This window comes from Leptonychotes weddellii, chromosome 6, assembly GCF_054177405.1.
Source record: "Leptonychotes weddellii isolate Sample4059 chromosome 6, ASM5417740v2, whole genome shotgun sequence".
NCBI classification, from domain to species: Eukaryota; Metazoa; Chordata; class Mammalia; order Carnivora; family Phocidae; genus Leptonychotes; species Leptonychotes weddellii.
In genome coordinates, this window is record NC_138374.1 from 43,190,687 (window position 1) to 43,197,602 (window position 6,916).

General features: G+C 56.4%; 1 long non-coding RNA gene across 1 annotated transcript; it reads left to right on the forward strand.

Annotated features, from left to right (window-relative positions):
• Positions 1-406: 406 nt before the first annotated feature.
• Positions 407-5,827, forward strand: LOC145722192 (uncharacterized). Its single transcript, XR_014146286.1, has 2 exons — positions 407-794; positions 4,945-5,827. It is a non-coding gene; the product is annotated as an uncharacterized LOC145722192 (long non-coding RNA).
• Positions 5,828-6,916: the final 1,089 nt, after the last annotated feature.

Genomic DNA, 6,916 nt, shown 5'->3' on the forward strand with positions numbered 1-6,916 from the left:
CTTCTCCAAACACTTGTTTTCTGCTTCCTGGACGCGCCAGGGCCATGCTGGATGGGAAGAGAGCGGAGTGGGGGGGAGGGGGAGGAAGGAGGGGGAGGAGCCTGCGTCCCCCCCTCGGGCCTCTGTTGGGTGTTTTCCTTCCGCCCTCCCCACCCAGAGGGCAGCTGCCTGCTGGGAAACTGTGGCTGCCCAGCCAGGGAGCATCCCCAAGCCCAGGATTCGGATGTGGGGCAGGAGGGGAGCCGAGCGAGGCTCCGGGAGGAGTCTCTGAGTCAGTCAGCGGCAGACCTGTCAAGGCCTTATACCAGAGCAGGGCTTTTGCAGCAGGACTCCGTGGCCGGCCCTGGGGGCATCCAGGGAGGAGAAAGGGTGGGAGAAGGGGGGGTCTCTGGTCCAAGTTGGCAGAAGCAGCTCTGCCTTTGGTCTGTTGTTCGGGGAAGGTCTGTGGGCCAGGGTCTTGAGGGCTCTTCCAGCTTTGGGGCTCTGTGTCTCGGACGTTTCCCTAGAATGGCAGGCCTGTCCCCACAGCCCACCCAGGGAGAAGGGGGGTCACATCTCTTGACAGGCAGGGCTGAGACCGGCTGGGGGTGGGGAATGCCACCAGCCCCCTGCCCTGGCCTCAGGCCTGACCCCCAGCAGGCCGGCAGCACAGAAACCCACCTCCCAGACACCTCAGGGAGGCGACAGAGAGACGAGGGGCGTGGCTGGGAGATCTCAGATAGAAGTCACTTCCGGCCAGGCCTGGCTAAGTCCTTCGGCCTATGCTGTATCACTGGATCCGCACAGCCACCCCGGTAGGTAGGTGATGCTGTCACCCCATGTGACAGACGAGGGCTCAGCAACCTGAAGGTCACGGGGTTCATATGGGGTGGGCCAATCTGACCCCTGAGAGCTGGCTAGAAGCGTCTGTGTGCTTACCAGAACCCGAGGTCCCCGGGGCTGGGCCAGTCCTCTACAAAGCCCTTGACAAGGTTTCTGAGGGGGCCGGGCTTGGGTTCCCCAGGGATGCACACCCAGGGATGCACACCCCCACAGTCCCAGGCAGCTTCTGTGAGGGTCCCCAGAGTGCGGGGACCAGGGGGAAGACAGTGTGGGAGGGGGAGAGCAAGGACACAAGGGAAGCTAGAGAGAGCTGGTGGGGTGGGGGAGGGTGGAGAGAGACCGGAGAAACACAGAGAGAAAGAGCAAGAGAGGCGTGGTTGGAGAAACAGAGAAGGGGGCCAGGAGAGCTGACAGCAGGAAGGAGGGCAGGCGGGAAGGAGGCAGAGGGGAGGAGGGGAGGAGGGCCGACAGAGCCAGAAAGAGCGGAGGGGAAGAAGGGAAGGGAGGAGCAGGGGGAAGGAGCTAATGTGCGGAATAACCCAGAAGCAAGGGGCAGGGATGGAGAAGGCAAGAGCAAGAAGCAGAAAAACAGAAAGGGATCCGGGGTCAGGGAGGGAGAGGGCCCTGGAAAACGGAGAGGCAGGGGGAACGCACACCCGCCCACCGAACGTTAAATACCTAACAGGAGATGACAAATCAAATGGGAATTACTGCGGTAAAAACATAATTAGAAACTTGATTGAAGTTAAACAGAATTTACATAACACTGCAAATTAACTTTACACGGAAACTATTCACTGGGAAGGCAATGAAAAGGCATTTCATTAGTAATCTATATTCAAACAATAGGCACAATGGAGCCTTCTGATGAGGAACTTGGTGCCTTCAACCAGAGCGAGTGCCAAAGGCTGCTGGAGGACAGAAGGCAGTGGGCGCTCCAAGAGGAAGTGGGCAGGGTCCAGGACCTCATCCCTGCACCTGCTAATGGGGGCTGGGGCTGAGTGGACGCAGGGGGCCAGAGCAGATTCTGGTATAGGTTCTGCCCTTGACTTGCCGTGTGGCCCCGGGCAAGTATCTCCCCTTCTCTGGACCTCTGTTTCCTCATCTGCAAGATGAGGAGTTTGACGAGGAGGCTTACATGAGAGTGCCTGCAAGTGGGGATATTGTAGGAGAGCCCGGGAGATGGTGGAGGGCAGAGGTAAGAGTCTGGGCTTGGGCTTGGGCTTCAGATGGACTCGGTTCAGAGCTCTGCCTGCCACTTAGTAGCTGTGGTATCACACAAACTTCCTCCTCTCTGGCCTGGCTTTACCCATCGGTTCAGTGGAGATAAGTCCACTCCCACCTGCCATCACCCAGGCGGGGGAAGGATTTAGGGAGAGATTGGGTGGGGACAGGCTTAAAGAAAAGTGAGTCTGAAGGCACAGGATTACTTGTCCCACCCGCCCAGCACACTAATTAGATTACCCACCGCCTCGTGCCCCAGAGCTGTGTGTGCATCATCCGAGCGGCTTCCCATGGCCCCCAGTCCCCAGTGCAGAGTTAGAGGTGTATCTCCTAGAGCGACTGGGGGGCCACCAAGTCCCTGCCTGGCTCCATCCTATTCTCAGCGGGGAGAAGTCTCCCGAGCCTTGGCCACATCCCAGTCCTACGAGGCTGTGCGCTTAGGCGGATGTGCTGGACTGTGGCCCCCGGAGCCCCCCAGCCGGCTGCATGCTCACCCTACCTCCCGTCCCACTCATATGTCCCACTCAAGTGCCCCGATGTGCACCTGCCCTGCCCCCGGGCAGCGGCTCCGCTCCGCAGCCTTCCCTGACAGAGCCGTGGGCATCTCTCCGCTGAGAGCTGAAGGCTGAGTGTGAAGCCCCACAGACTCACAAAGGAGGATGCCTGCCCCCCACCAAACTCGCACACAATTGCCCACCAAAGGCAGCGAGCTCCTCTGCTCTAACTGGTGAGCGTGAGCGGGCAGCTCTGACACACACTCATAGTCCAGGAAGTTTCTACAGTTTCTTTTAAGATAAAGGATCCAGCAGTGCTTAGAGATTCAATAGGAAGCTGCTGGGTGCCCTTCCCCCTGCAGGCAGCTCAGAGCTGCCGCCTTGAGCCCTGTGTTTTCAGACAAGTGCTCCAGGCAAGGGGGAGGTCTCCTGAGCCCAAGAACCTCACAGAGGAGGTGGGAGGTCAGGACAGGTGGAAACTTCTTAAAAGAAAGTGCAAAGTGTGCAGACATCAGGGCAAGAGACTCCGCTGAGACCAGAGAGCGCCGGCCCAGGTGGCACAGAGGTCCCTGGACATGGGCTCACGCTCAGCCCAGACACCCACGGGCCCTGGCCCCTATGTTGCCGGGTATGGAGGAGAAGCTGCTCTGGTTTCTCCTCCCTGTCTTCCACCCCTCTCCAAATATGGCTCATTTTGAGGCCTCTGAGCCTTTCCTATGCTGTTCCCTCTGCCTGGAGTGTCCTTTCCCTGCTTTGCCAGCAAAATTCTCCTCGTCCGCTGAGAGCCTGCTCTCTCAGTCCTCCTGCACCTTCTCTGTCTCCTTTGCTGCCCCCACCCTGTCTTCCCGCCCTGCAAGGGCTGGATGCCCATGACTCAGACTCAGGCTTCTGATCGGCTCCCTTTCCATTCCCTCCCGACGTGACCTCATCAGCCTCATGGCTTGCAACCGCATCGGTGCACAACAGCTCCCACATTTCTATCTCCAGTTAGGCCCTCTCTGCCTCCCAGACTCCTACACCCAACTGCTGGCTCAAGCTTTCCACTTGGGTGTCTCAAAGGCATCTCCAAGTTCATGTGTCTAAGACATACTCCTCAGCTTCCTTTGGCCCTCCCCCACCATCATTCCTGGCCGATTAAATGACCACCTCTGTTCTACCAGTGGCTCCTGTCCTAAACCCGAGAGCCTCCCTTGACTGCCCCTGTCTTCTCTCCTCCGGCACCTCTAATCCACACGCACGCCTGTCTGCAAGGTCTCTGGAGTCATTCAGACTCCCATGGTCCCCCGGCGCTTCCCCTGCTGGCCCAAGACCCAGGCGCCACCACTTTACCTGGGTCCTGGCCACCTCCATGCTCCACTCTTGCCTGCCTCCGTGAGTGGGTCCCCCAGGATCTCTCTGCTTTCCCAGCCCCTCACTTCACTGAAGCCACATGGCGTCCCTGATCCTTCCTTGAACGTGCCAAGCACCCGTCTCACTCCCTCTTTCCATTTATGTCTCTGCTCAAATGCTGCCTGGTCAGAGGCCTTTTGTGACCATCCTTTGTTCGAGGATGTCCACTTCACCCCACCTGGCAGACTCTGTTCCTTTACTCAGCTAACTTCCCCTCTTAGAAATCGGCATCACCTGACATATTAGATGTCACATTTTAGGTATTTACTGTCCATGCCTCTTATGGGAAGGTAAACACTGTATTATTTCCTGCTGGGTCTCCAAAACATCAAGCAGGTCCCTGCACGGAAACTTTCTTAATGAACATTTGGGATATGAACAAATGAACGATGCCACTTCCTCCGGGAAGCCTTCCCTGAATGCCTGCCTGCAGAATCTGCACATGGCTTCTCCTCCTCCTTTCCCCTTGTAATCACAGACACGACACAAGCCTTGAGCACTGAACTTACGGAGTTAGGCCTGCCTCCGTTGCAAATTGCAGCATCTCAGGGCAAGGCTGGATCTGATACATCGTCCAAACCTAGCCCTTAGTGCAGGCCTGGCTTCGTATAAGAGTCAGTGAGTGTCGGATGTGTGAGCTAATGACTAAAGGGATGGCTGGGAGGATAGGTGGATGAACAGAGAGTAGATGGATGGATAGAGGAGCGATGTAAGGATGGTTTGGTGGGAGGATGGATGGATGGAAAGATGGCTACGAGAGAGGATGGATGACGGGTGTACGGATGGATAGAGGGATGGGTCCCACCACGGTCGCACAATAAACACTGGTGGTTGCTTGGGCTCAACAGCCAGACTTCTATGGGGTGAGTGGGCCAGACCAGAGCAGTGTAGTGAGAGTCTAAGTATAGAAACAGGTAACAGCAGGCAGGATAGAGCTGAGCCTCTATGGTGCGAGCAGAGCTTGCTATGTGACCCCTGGCAGGACCGTTCACTTCCCTGTGCCTTGGTCTTGCAGTGTAAAAATGCAGATAATCATTCCTGCCCAGAGCGATCAGGGAAATCGCTCTGAAGTTTCAAATACTGCCACAAAGGAGACCACGGCCACATTTCCAGTGACTCACATGTCTGGGCAGTTCTGCCTTGGAAAACCCTCTCTTCTCAAGCCCCGTCTGGCCCTGCTGACTGTGGCCTCAGTGCTCCATCCACAAGGGCTAGGACCCCCAGCCATGCCCACGCAGTTCAAACGGAACCAGGCTGCTAAGACAGATGAACTCCAAATAACAATTAGGCCCAACTGATTCACGGAATCCTCAAGAACTGGAGTAAACCCATTTTCGAGACGGACAAACTGAAGCCCAGCGGCATTTTGTACCAGACACACGCAAGGAGTTACAGAAGCCCCGCATCCGGGGTCAAGGGCTGGGTGTGGAGACCGATGACCCTCAGCTCGGCCAGCCCCATGGCTACCTGGCTGCCCGGCCACGCCCCTGGCCAGGCAGGTGAAGGTGGTGGTGTAGCGTGCACGCAGCAGGGCTCTGCTGTTACCTTTCTAGGTCTGGTAGCTGAGTGATGGAACTGCGGCTCTCTTCCTCACACCTCTCACAGCACTGGCCTGATACCCACCACCTCCTCCTCCTCGTCCTGGGTACGCAGGGACAGAGATGGGACACATGTGAACAGCCAGGGACGCAGACGGCAGTCCACTCCCCGCCCCCACCTGGGTCCCCCCACGGCCAGGCTAATCTCAGCGGCCTCTTGGGCCACCGACGCACATCCCGGGATGCCTGACTGATCTGGGGCCTTGTCTCCCCCACACTGTGGCTCTGCCATACACCAGCCGACCCCTCCTAGTGGAAATCTTTGACTAAAAAACATATTTAAGTTTTCTTTCTTCTGGGGCTCAGGGGCTTTGTGTCGTTGTCTTTTTCTTCCTGGTGAGAAAAGCAGAAAGCCATGGCCTTCCTGTGCGGCCCCCAGGCAGGGTGACGGGGAGAAGCTGTCGGGGTATTTTTAGCCGGCTGCAGGCCCCCCCAGCATCTCCTCTCCGCTGTGCCTGGCTCCGGAGAATTATCTTACGGGGCCGGCCGGCAGCCACTTCTAAAGCCACTCTCTGACCCCTGCCTGAATTCCTTCCTCATTATGAACTGCTCACCAGATCTCTGACCAACACTTGGGGCCATTTTATGCGTGCCCACCTCTTTAGAAAACCAGCTCACTCCCTGCCCTTCGTGATTCTGGGTCACAGCTGAGTCCTACCTGGACAGAGGTTTAAATAACATATATATTTTTGACTTAATTAATATTTTCCTTTACTTCAAGTCACTTTTTTTAAGCTTCAACAAATCTGGACTTGTCCAAATTGATCACATCCATGAAATAACCCATCTGATATGCTCGATATACATATTGCCAAGACACCTTAATAAGTACACGACCGATGAAAGAAAAGTGTATGTCTTTCATTCACTACCTAATTCCAGAATCTTGTCACAGGCTACCAGAGTTACATGGGCCAAGCTTTGGCAAACTCACTGTTGTTTAGCAGCCCTCTCCTTGTACAGAAAGAGAAAGCGTCATGGGGAGGGATAGTTGGCTCACAGGGCCCCAGAATCCACCAGCAAATAAGGCCAGGGGAGGTATAAGGTGGTCACAGTCATGATGTGCTAGAAACTTCATACTGTCCTTTCTTCCCAGCACGGGGTGAGACCGTTTCTTTCCCCACACGTGAACTCGGCTGTGAGAATCTAGGCAGGTGGGCAGTAGGCCTTGTGAAGAATGTGGCCCCACGATGGGGTGTCCCAATGGAGGGCTGCAGGCCATGCTCGAGGACCAGGGTCCAAGGCAGCATCTTTTCTCAGCATTCTCTGAGGCCTCTGGTTTATATCTGCCCCTTGCACCAGGCTCCCTCAGGCCAGAGTCGGTAGGGGCTAGAGCATAATCCCCTCTCTGGTTAGATTGGACAGCACAGAATGGACCCTTCCCCTCCC